The sequence below is a fragment of the Meles meles genome, chromosome X, assembly GCF_922984935.1.
Source record: "Meles meles chromosome X, mMelMel3.1 paternal haplotype, whole genome shotgun sequence".
NCBI classification, from domain to species: Eukaryota; Metazoa; Chordata; class Mammalia; order Carnivora; family Mustelidae; genus Meles; species Meles meles.
In genome coordinates, this window is record NC_060087.1 from 114,650,997 (window position 1) to 114,663,239 (window position 12,243).

Sequence of the window (12,243 nt, forward strand, 5' to 3'; positions counted from 1 at the left end):
TAAATCCTAGCATGGGTCCCTGGTGACCTAGTTGGCTCTATCCATATTCATCCAAAGGACTCAGGGATGTGTTTTTAGCTTTTCTTGCCCTTATGTTATCCCTCAGTGCCCTTGAGTTTGTTAGCTCTTCAGTATTTTACACCTGTCTGTGCAGTTTCTTTATCTGTGAAACAGGTAATAATAATGGTACCCACTCCACAGGGTTGTTGGGAGGGTAAAATCCATTGCTTCATATCAAATGCTTAAAAACAGTGCCTGGCACATAGTAAGCACTCAAAAAGTAAGCTATTATTATCATGCCAAATGCATCATGCTCTCTCTCTCTCTGAACGGCATTAGCATCTGCCCATTTGCCCAAGGGGGAAACACTGACCTTGTCCTTGACTACCCTTGCTTCCTCATCCTGCCACCTCTGAGCACTCGGGCTCTGTTGATTCTTCTTCTTAAAGATTTCTTCTTCATGAAGATTTCCAAAATGCAGTTCTGACCAAGTAATTGTTCTCCCATAACTTGCAGTCTCTCATACTCCCAACTTACACGCACACATGTGCACACACACACGCGTGCACGCACACGCAACAGCCAACAAGAATGTTGCCTTCCATCCCATGGTGGCGTTCCCTGCAGTGTTATGTTGCGAAGGATTAAGAGGTCATATGTGGGCCCGCGTGGTGGGGTGCTGGGATTGATTACCAACGTCTGCTGTGGGATGGGTGGCGTTGGGGAGGCTGAGAAGCTGTATGTTGGGAATTTATAGACCCCACTACGGGATCAAGGCCAAGCTCCTCAAGAGCACATAGAAGGCTCTCATGATCTGACCCCTCACGGATCTTCCAGCCTTACCTCTTGCCTCTTTCTGCTCTAGCCACACCAACCTGGGTATTGTCCCCAGAACCACCATGTTCGTTCTCACTTCCATGTCATCTCATACAATCCTCCCAGCATGCAATGCGCTCCACTCTTCACCTGACTCCCACCCACTGTTTGAGACTCAGCTCAGTTTCTCACCACCCCGGTCTGGGTTTGAAGCTTTTTCTGTGGTGTTTCCCCAACTCCCCGTGCACATTGCAATGAGTGCTTGGAGCACATCACATGATAATTATCTAGTTAGGTGTCTGTGCTCCCCACCTCCCCTCACTGCTCTCAACCGGCTTAGGAGCTTATGTGGGCAGGGACAGGGCTTGTATGCGACCAAAACTTACTGAGCACCAATTTTGGGTCAGGCACTGGGAACTGCCTGACTTCACACTGGTAAATGCTAGAACAGGTATTAACACAGCACTGTCTAGGGCGAGGCTTCAAGGAAGAGGGACATCTGAGCTGAGTTTTAAAGGTAGAGAAAGGGAAACCATTATGGGCTAATGGACCAGCATGTGCAGAGTATTAACGGCCACCATTTATTGGAGCCCACTAAGGTGCAGGCCCTGGGCTGAGTGCTTTATGGATATTACAAAGACGGGAATTTATAAAGGCCCAGGCAGGCCTTAAAGAGCAGAGCTGCAAGTTCAGGGAACAGTGAGGATTTCAAGGTTGTTGAAACCTGGGCATGGGGCAGGGGTTAGTGGGAGCCAAGTCTGGAGAAATCAGCCGGGGTCAGATTCAGAAAGGCTGGTTGATGGATTTGGCTTTGTTACCCCTCATTCATGCCCATGATCCAGGGACAGCCAGGAGAATTCCCGTCGGACTGCAAGCTGGCAAGGGGTCACCGGGGAAGGCCATGAGCTCTCTTTGAAGGAAGGCACACTACTTCTCATTCCATAAGCCAAACCTGGTTCTAAACCCCTTCGAGGTGCTAAAAGGACCTGTTTGCTTGTGCATTCAGGTTTAGGGCATCCTGAACTGAAATGCACAAGATTTCCGCGGACGCTGCCCCAATCATTACCGCTGTCCCAAACACATCCATCTTCCCTGCTCTATCATTCCATACGAGGAGGTATATGGGGAGAAGGAAAGCTAGAACAGGAAAAAAGAAAAAAAACTAAACAGAGAGATTGATTCATGGTTCCATGCGCCAAAAAGCCCGAGTCAGAAAGATATTTAGTGCAGAAAGGCACAGTCTCTGAATGTTGCCTAGAAATGAGGATGATATTATGAGCCCATAGAGACCAAGTCCCCAAGTTCCTCACCAGGGCAGACTTAGCCTTCCAGGGCCATGTGTCACAGACAGGTTCAGAAACCCACAGAAGCCGAGCGTGGACACTCCTCCACACGGCCGCACACAGGTATAGAAAGTCTCCGACTCCCCGATTCCACTGCAACGGGGGAGAATCTCATTCCTGTAGACCTCTAGCAATTGGGGCTGGATGGGAGTATGAGTAATACGTTGCCTCCTGGCACAAACAAGAAAGAAATGTTGAAAAGGAGAGTGGGGGTGTATTCCAAATTTAGCTTTCCTTCCAACCTCTGCCCATATGGTCGGTGGTTAAAAAAGTGATTACCAAGCCAACAAAATGCAACCCGATATTAGGAGCTCCACTCTCTCTGCCCTGGCCTCTAAAAGTGGTCCTTGCCTCAGTACCCCACGAGCTGCCCTACAAGACTCCCATCTCATGGGATGGGACTGATGAGATTTCCAGTGGTTAAGCAGAAAGATTACAGTGAGAGCCCACCAGCCTCAACAGGGAATAAAGGGTTTTGAGGGGTGGAAAAAAAAAAGTTTATGGCTCTGGTTAACAGTTTCCAAGTTAGGAAAGTTTCCAAGTCTCAGATTCCAAAGGAATCCCACATTTCGGGGTAACTGAACATGAGGGGCTCTCACATTTTCTAGCATAACTGAGGAAGAGAGAAACCTTTCATCCCTCATGGTGGAGAAAGCTATTGATTTAAGCCTGGAACCTTTAAGGATGAAGGAAAGAAAACAAATCTTCCGAAGTACCCCCATTACCCCACACCACACTGGTAAATGTGTAATGAATGGTTCTCAAAAAAACAGAACAAACAAAAAAACCCCATGCATGTTAGCTCATTTCAATTGTTGGTGGAATAAAGGAGATGGAACACACCATTTCCAAATAATAAAAAATATACACTACTCTTTATTAGAAATTCCTTATAACTGATTGATTCTCACAGAATCCTTTCATGGATTTTTGCCCGGCTCTTAGATCGGTAGCCAAACCAGGGTCGTGATTGACAAGCGAGTATAGTTCGTGCACGAACAGTGGCTGCTACATCGGTTAACATTAAGGCAAACAAGAGAAAATAACGAAGATCTATGTCGGAATCTCATTCCTTCACCCATGATGCCAGCGACTCCTCCGCTAAGTCGGACGACATTTCTGAATACACAGGAGCGGACCCTCAACGTTCTGTGCTCCTCGCAACATAATGGTGACAGAACCCACACAATTTCAAGTTTAATCCACACTGCTGATGTTTTCCCATCACTTTCTTAAGTCTAGAGTCTAGACGATCAATAATACATTAAGCCCTGCTTTGTCATTTTTGCTGCTCTCTGCGGTGTAAATATTTCCATCCCAGTCAACCTCAAACTAGCGATGGGATGATGGCGCTTATGGAGGTCTAGAAGCACACCACTGCCCTCACCCCCATTTCAGCTGCTGCTTTGGAGTCTCTTCCACCATTGGCTCCGACGGGAAGGGGGAGCCAAGGCAGAGACACAGACAGCAGGCTACTCCTCCCTACTCAGAGTAGGGTCTGCTGCTCTGCTATTTTTTGCCAATCTGTGAGGAGACAAGCACAGAAATTGGAAGTAAGCACTTGGCAATTTTTACAGCAATTTGACAGAGAGATTTTTTAGGTCTGTTGAGTCTCCTAGTTAAAAACTGTGGCTTATATTTTGTAGGCCTTTTTGTGATTTTCTTTCGGTGGCAATTCATTTTTTTTTTTTTTTTTTTTTTTTTTTTTAAGATTTTATTTATTTATTTGACACAGAGAGATCACAAGTAGACAGAGAGGCAGGCAGAGAGAGAGAGGGAAGCAGGCTCCCTGCTGAGCAGAGAGCCCAATGCGGGACTCGATCCCAGGACCCTGAGATCATGACCTGAGCCGAAGGCAGCGGCTTAACCCACTGAGCCACCCAGGTGCCCGGCAATTCATTTTTATTACGTTTTACAAAATTACTGGCCCATGACAGATTCAGGAGGAACAGACCCCCACGCCCATCCCCGCCTCCCAGTCCTTTCTCCACAGATAACTTGAGATGCACTGGTCTATTCTGGGAGGCCAGGGTCAGAAGTGAGAGAGTGGTGTGGGAGATGGGTGTGGGCTGGACAACCTTGATATTGACCGTACAGATATTAGAGCTAACTGCTCGTGGCTGGAGGAGGGGCTGTAGCCCAGTTTGTTTTTCTCACATAGGGGCAGGGAGGCCACAAGCCTGCAAGTAACTGGGGAGAGATGAGAACTGGAGTTCTAAGGCTATGAGTGACACAAGGATGTGGAAAGGAACTGCTCCCTGGAAAAATCTCTGTCATTCCTAACGATCCATTTGCTTAGGAAAAAAGTTGCAGAAAATCATAACTGGTGACACATGCTCAAATACTACTAGAGAGAATAGCTTCTCCATTTCTCTTTCATTCCCCCCAGCCAGAAAAATGGCCTCATTGGTTTGTTCCACCATCTTGGTTCTCTTTCCCGCTCTCTGCATGGTTGGAATCATCATCAAACCAGAGCATCTCTGAGTTCTTCAGGACCCTGGGAGTCAAGAGCCCATGACGTAGATATTTGCTCACTTTCTGACGTCCCACCTCACCCTCCCTCAGCCAATCTTTCTGATAGATGGTTATTTAATCTCTAGTCAAATAATCTCCAGAGTCAGGAAGCTGACTGTTCCCTAGAGCAATCCATGCCACTGAGAAACAACTCAAAGGGTTAGAAAGTTCACCCATTTCTCAAATAGATCTGCTTGTAAATTCTACACATTGGTTCCAGATCTACCTCCATCTTCCACACGTAAGATCTCAAAATATTAGAAGACAACGTTCACGCTCCCTAATTCTTTCCTTGTATAGACCGAACATCGCTAGTTCTTCTCACTCTCCTTACACTAAGCCTGTTTGCAGATTCTTTACCATCCTGCTCACTCTCCTCAAGAGGTATGCGCTAAGCTACAGACAGAGAGCATCTCACACAGCGTGCCCTGCCCGCCTCACAGGAGCTCTTAATCCCGTATGGACAGGAACAGGGACCGCCTATCTCTATGCTCACAATTTCAGCTGCTAGAAGTCAAAGGCTACTTTGAGGAAGCTAATTAAAGAAGCAGGGAGGTTAAGACCTGCCAAATAGGAGGCAAAAGGAAGCAAATGCTGAGAAATAAACACAATATATGGATAAATGAAATATTTATTGAACACCTACTAAGTGACAGTTACAAGGTAGGGGAGGGGAGCAGAGGTTGGTGACTGGGAGCTGGTAAGTGTAAATATAGCATGAAAAGGACTTGGCTTTCTATCCTCTGAGGAGCCCATTGTTAGTCAAGGACACTACTTTGCTCTGAAGTCCATCCTGAAGTCGCTAATGAGATTGCAGAACACCCTCTACTGATTTTTATTTATTCAGTAATTATATTACTGCTCAAGTTCATCAACGAGCTATAAATTATAAGATTCTGTCTCCACTGGTCTCCCATTCTCACCTTAAAGACATAAGCCTTTACCCTTACCCATACCCATTAGGACTGTTTAAAAAAAATCATAAGGCAGTTTTTAAAATTCAGCGAGTATATTTAGAAATGTTAAGAACCATAAGTGCCATGGATCATTTTACCAGATCATTAAACATCTCTTAGCCAGGTGTGTACGTAGGCAGGCACTATAACAAATTTTCTTTTTAAAACAACTAACCAAACTGGAAAAACAAACAAACAAAAAGTCAGAAGAAACCAAACTACTAATCAAACAAAAACTTGCCAGTAACTTCATTCCTACCAAAAGAGACTGGACCTGTCCTTGCACCTGCCACAGGCAAATAAGAGGGAGAAGAAGATAACTGGTGACACCTTCTTGCCATAGTAACCAAAGTTAAAGGACAGCATGGTGTGAATTGGGAAGAGCCTTGAGGACATGTGCGTGCATGCAGATGTACGTGCCTGTGTGTGGCATTTCACAGGTTTCGTGGGAGGTCGGCGATCGTGAAGCATCTGGTGGTTCCATGCCCCTCCTCCCATCAGAGCAGGACCTCAGCCTGGCTTCGGAGCTGATCTCCATGTGTGGCCCCCGGGATTGGTGGTGGCCCCTGACACCTTCACTTGCTGTCTTGCTCTGCAGGCTCAGAATTCCTCATTACACTGGGCTCCTTGGATTTGGCCCACGCAAAAGACCGTTGCTCAGGGCCACTAAGCAGGTTGAACTGGACACCACATCTTTCTCTCCTTCTGGGATGGTATTTCCTCCTGTAGGGGAGTACTTCCCCATTGATGGCATATGGCCCTGCTTCCCAGATCCCCTATGGACATAATCTTCCAGGGCTGGCATCAGCTCACCTGGAGTCTTTGGGCTTGCCACCTTCCTGCTCATTCTTCCTGCCATGTTCTACCAGCTAAGTGTCCACTCTCTCCTTCCCATTTGCTTCTGTCATACTAGATGACCACAACCTAGCTGAGGCGGTCACTAAATTGGCCAACATGGCTTTATCCAGAGAAAATCAGTTGTACCATTTAGTCAGATTCATATATTCAACCATTTCCTTTTCATTTAAAATTGATCATAAAGTGTAATACAATGGCTGCAAATCGTTCACACTCCCCCCCAATTCTTAGAGTTCCATGTGAGGTCCACCAGCAAGTCTAACTACCATAGCATTACACTTGATAAAAGCCTCCTAGCCTAATGACCCAGGCAGGAAAGTCTCCCAGGGCAGTAGGCCTAGAAAAGTATACCCTTGAACATCTCACGAGTAATAAGAAACACAGTCCTCAAAGCATCTCAGGTTATGGTAACTTCACGGAAAGTTTTTACCTTTCTCTACTCTCACCTACCACCAGCTTAGCTGAACTAATTCGCTAGGCGACCCTATAGCACGGAGAAGGGCCTTTTCTGGGTACATGTACTGAACACGTACTGAAACTTTTATCACTCGCTCTTAAAGCTCACATCAAAATCTGTCTCTGGGAGCCATGGCAACTGCCCAAAGCTCTGGGGAGAGATGAGATTGGCTGCCTCGTCAGTCTATGAGCAAGAACCACCTGGTCTGTATCCGAGTGAAGTGCTATTATAGTAAGCTTTGCTTCCTTAGGCTTCCCCATGGCATTTGTTCTCGAAAAGATCCAGGCATGAAAGCAGATTGCTTAGAGCTAAGAGCCAGATAGAATGGAAAAAAAAAAAAAAAACCCACAGGCCCTTTCTTGACCTTCACCAACTTGTGCACCCTTGCCCTCACTGTCCCACTAACACCAAAGAAAACAAAACTTAACTAGCTGTGATTCTTTCAAGATGTAGGTGACTACCACTGTTGTCACTGTGGTTATTTGCACAACTCAGCAGACATATTTGTCATTGTTCAAATACCTCCTCGCTGGGCTAGAAGCAAGTTAATGAGTAACTAAAAAACACCATCTTGGGGATGAAAAAGGAGCCTATTATAGTGAAAGTTGCTGGCCAGAACACTGGGGACTTAATTTTTCTAATTTTAGCTACAGGCTTTTGGCAACTAAAACTTGTAACCCAATGGTACTAAATGATATTAACAATATTATCCTAACTGAGAAACTGCTTCTACAGTTTATAAAGCACTTTTATGTCCTTTATCACCTGTGTTTCATTTGACAACTTTTGGAAGTGGGCAAGTCAGGAAATATTTGCTTTAAGGATGTATTTATTTATTTGAGAGAGAGAGCACGAGAAAGCGCATGAGTGGGGGTGAGTGGAAGAGGAGAGGGAGAGAGAGAATCTCAAGTAGACTCCCCGCCTAGCACAGAGTCCAATGCGGGACTCTAACGCAGGACCCCAAGATCATGACCTGAGCCGAAACCCAGAGTCAGATGCTCAACAGACTGAGCCCCAGGTGGCCCTTCCTGAGAACTCTGGGAGTGGGTTACATAGTGAGAAGCAAAGTGTGCAGAGGAAAGAGGCCTATCAAACTATAAAATACACTTTGGGAAAACTGCCGTAATTTATTCCTGGACTTATGGCCAATAGGGTCATATAAATAGATATATTACTGTATCCACATGTATTTGGATCTCTGAACAGGACTCAACAACCTTCCCATTAAAAAAAAAAATTCTCCAGGACATTTCATTCCTCTACAAACTTTCTACTTATTCTTCTGCAGGCTACATGATTTGGTCTAAATTGTTATAATCTTGCAGGTGTCACCCCTGAGAAAAGGCCCATCACGCGGTTCCTCCATTGGTTTTATCCTTCTCACCAAACCAAGTCGTTAATGAATTTACTCATACAAGGTGACTGCCAGTCAGTATTATGAAGGTCTGACTTGACGACGCAGAAGAGGTAATCTGGCGAAGGGTCCTTCGCCTCCTCTACGTGGACAGGCTTGCTACAAGTCAGAATATAAGGCTGCACTTGATGAACTAAGAAAATGAATGAAAATCACGGGCCGAAAAAAACATTTCCTAAATGCTGTTTTTTTTGGTTCTGCTTTGTTTTGTTCTGGCTGTTTTTTTGCCTCCAGATTGTAAAGTAACAGCAAGGAGGAAACGTTGAGTGTAGAGACTCATGGGGCCCACAGCTGTTGAGTCTTAATGGCTTCGCTCCAGCACCACTGGGAGGAGGTGGCTGGTGGGGCAGAGCAGACAGCTGCTTCCCCTCACAACGCCCGGACGCCACAGCACCGAGTGGCAAAAGGGACCTGCCTGGGCCTGGACTTTACCTTCTCCCTGACCTCCAGCCCGGGAACAAGTGCAAGGTTTTCTCTTTTTAGATCTCACACTGACAGGGCCAAACTGAAAGTTTCTTGAGGGTGAACACTTCCACAAGAGACATCTGTTTAAAACGGTTAAGAAACATCCATTTGGTTTTAATACTGGCTTGAGTTGTGAGCCCAAGATTGTGACTCCTCCTCCTCAGCTCCCCACCAACCAGCTCGAGCTACCCTACTCCCGCGCAGCCACTAGGAACGTGTTTATCTTCTCGGGCCTGTTTCCACTTCTCTCATCCCAAGAACGAGGCTTCCACGGCATCTGTGATCACTTCTCCCTGTCTCTGACCCAGCTTGAGTCAAGATCATCTACTTTCTCTGATTTGCAGTGCAAAAGACATTAGTCTCCCCAGAATGTTCTGGCTGTACCCACGGACTAGTGAAAGCTGGAGCAAGAACAAGCCCAGGGAGGAAGAGGGTGAGGGAGTGGTGACAGGGACCTTTGAGATGGGTCTTTCTTGCTGGGTTGCTTTATAAGCCTGTTTCGATTGTTTTCAAGAGCAGGTGTGTTTGTGTGTGTGTGTGTGCACACATGTGCACAAAGGCATGTGCCTACAAGGGTACATGCACATGTGTGTGTGGTTTTCCGTGTGGGTGAGAATGGGGACTTGGCGGAGAGGGGCCAGATGCTTAAGATGCTTAGTCATCATGTCTTGGCTAGGGACACCTGGCCAGAGCTTGCAAAGCTTCTCAGGAATCAGCCCCCGCCAAACTGCTGGGAGCAGCTGGCTTCCCAAGCAGCTTACGAAAAATAAGGGCTTTGACAAGGCCAGTAACTGGGAACCAGGCTGATGGCAGCCCAGCAACAAGACCATGCATTTACTGCACCAGCTCCAGCACGGATGGTCTGTCTCTGGAAGGGAGTCTGAACATGGTGCTCAGTGCAAAAGCCCTTTCTAACTCATGGACTCAGTTCTATCTTTGCAGAAAACACATGCCAAGCTAGGGATGCTGAGAAATTCAGAGAGCTTCCAGAGATCTGGGGATTCATAGTAACAGTCTCCCAGTTGTTATAAATATCTGTAGCGCTCAACAGGTTGCAAAGCACCTCCACACTCACCAGCACCTTTGATTTCCACAATGCACTGAGATTGGCAAGGATGCACAGGCCTATCTTACAGCTGGGCAAACTGAGCTGGGCAAACTGAGGCTCAGAGCAGTATGTGACCTGCTCAAGGTCCCACTGGGAGGAAGCGTGCAAACAATCGGAATCCCAGTGTCCTAACCTACCGCGCGTGGGTGACTGGGCCTCAGGTCTCTTTTCTACTGCCTGCAACACTTAGCTCCCCGTGGGCCAGCTTAGTGGCTTCTTAGATGCTTCAGATATGAAAGCGAAATGCTGCAAGTGCTCAAATAGAAGGCGGTAAGGGCTGCCAACAAATCACCCAGGGCTCTCATTAACATGATCTGTGACTGGGTGGGTCTTGAGGTGAGCCCTGAGTGTCTGCGTTTCTAACAGGCTCCCAGATGATACAGATGTTCCTGGACCACGGATTCCACCTGGAGTAGCAAGGCATATCGGGGATATCGCTGAACATTGGCTACCTGGTTTTAACTGCCTTTTATGGATCTGAAGCGAACAAACTAATAAAACAAGCTAATTCTAAGCTACATCTGCAGGCTCTTTGAGCTCCCAGAGGTCAGTAAAGACAGCAACAGACCCATCATTTTAAGAGTAGATAGCATTTTTTGAGTGCTTCCTAGATGCCAGGCACCGTGCCAAATGCTTTGCATGGATGAGTTGATGATGACAATGATGATGATATTGAATTGCCACAATCTTACATAACCAAGAAAAGTGAAGTAAGAAAGCAGGGGACCTACAAGGTAAGAAGAAAACTCTAAAGAAGATATCCCGGAGACTCCAACAGGCACCCTGCCAGGGACTCAGGCCAAATCGATGAACATGATTGCGGATCGCCCACCCTAGCAGGGCCCACGAGCATGGGGTAGTCTCTGTTTCGCAAATGGAGAAACTGACTTTTTTTCTTTCTTTCTTTCTTTCTTTTTTTTTTTTTTAAGAAACTGACTTTCAAGAAGAAGAAAGGGGCCTACCCTAGGACACAGGGGAGTTCGAAGCAAAGACGGGAAGAGAGGTGTCCTGCATTTCATCCAGTGCAAAACAAGGGAAGAAGTGAGCCAGGGCAGCCAGCCAGGGTGACTGCTGGCTGGTCATGGTGTACAAGGGTAAAAGGTCTGTTCCAGGATAAAAGGGAGATAGAAAGAGGGTCTGAACCTCCTCTGAGCCTTGTTTTTATTTTTATTTATTTTTTTTAATTCCCAATTTGTGTTTTGGAGGAAAACTTTAGAAGTTCTGGGTGAGATGGCAGTAAACGCACACAGTGTTCCAAGTTTGGTTGACTAAGTGGATGTCGATGAATCACCAGGACCAGATGGCATCCACCCAGATTTGGGGTAAAATTGTGTAAGAGCTGACCAAAGTGTAGAGCTTGTCGTTCCAAATAGCTATTGTGCCATGAGCCTGGCGGATTGCCAGTGAGTCTCCTCTCCACGAGAAGCATTTCAAAGGGGACGGAGGGAGCGCCAGGCTGGAAGGATGGCTGAACATGTTACGCGAGTGTAACCTATTGGGAGTAAGGCATCATTTTTCCTGTAAATTAAATTAACCACCATTTGTGTAGTGTTTTACAGTTTACAAAGCACTTAGGGTTAATCATGCCTAACTAATTGACTAGCATTCTTTGAGAGGATAAATGTGCAACGTGGACAAAGGGAAACCAGTGGATGTAATCTATTTAGGTTTTGAAAAGGCCCTTGACAAGGTCCCCTACCAAACACTGTTGAAAAAAGTTAAGTCGCCATGGAATTGTGGCGTAGCATTTTCAAATGGATAGGGATGAGGCTTATGGGCAGGAAAGCGAGAGGAGGGATAGGCCAGGATGTTTTTGGAGAAGGATGAAAAGCAATGTGTCCCAAGGACCGATGCTGGAGCTACTTAATATTTTGGCAACTCATCTGGGCAACCTTTAGATGACTGAAAGCTGTTCTGGGTGGCAAAATGCAAAGCAGAGTTCAGGCTTTTTACAATTGTCTAGATGAGCAGAGAAAGAAGAATCAGAGTAGGGTTATTCAGAGAGAGGCCTCTGAAATCTCACTGGCCGGTTCTGAATCCTGACTTTGCCCTTAGTGACCGCATGACCTTAAGCAAATTATTCTAACTCTTCCAGCATCAGTTTTCTCATCTGTAAAGTGGGAATAATAACCACCCCTCGGTCATGGTGGAAACAATACAAGACAATGTCAGCAAAGTTCTGGCACCGCGCGTGGAGTCTGGTTAATGTCCAGAGAACGTTGGCTTCTGTTATTTTTCCTTATTATAGGATGCCAGCCTCTGAGTGATCACATTATGCCCGGAATGGAACTTGGGAGCCACAGCAGACTTTT

The 12,243-nt window shown here is 46.2% G+C and overlaps 1 protein-coding gene across 1 annotated transcript in view; it reads right to left on the reverse strand.

Annotated features, from left to right (window-relative positions):
* The window catches only part of GPC3 (glypican 3), a 406,178-nt gene that overhangs the window by 38,845 nt on the left and 355,090 nt on the right, over positions 1-12,243 (reverse strand). The window lies entirely within an intron of this gene.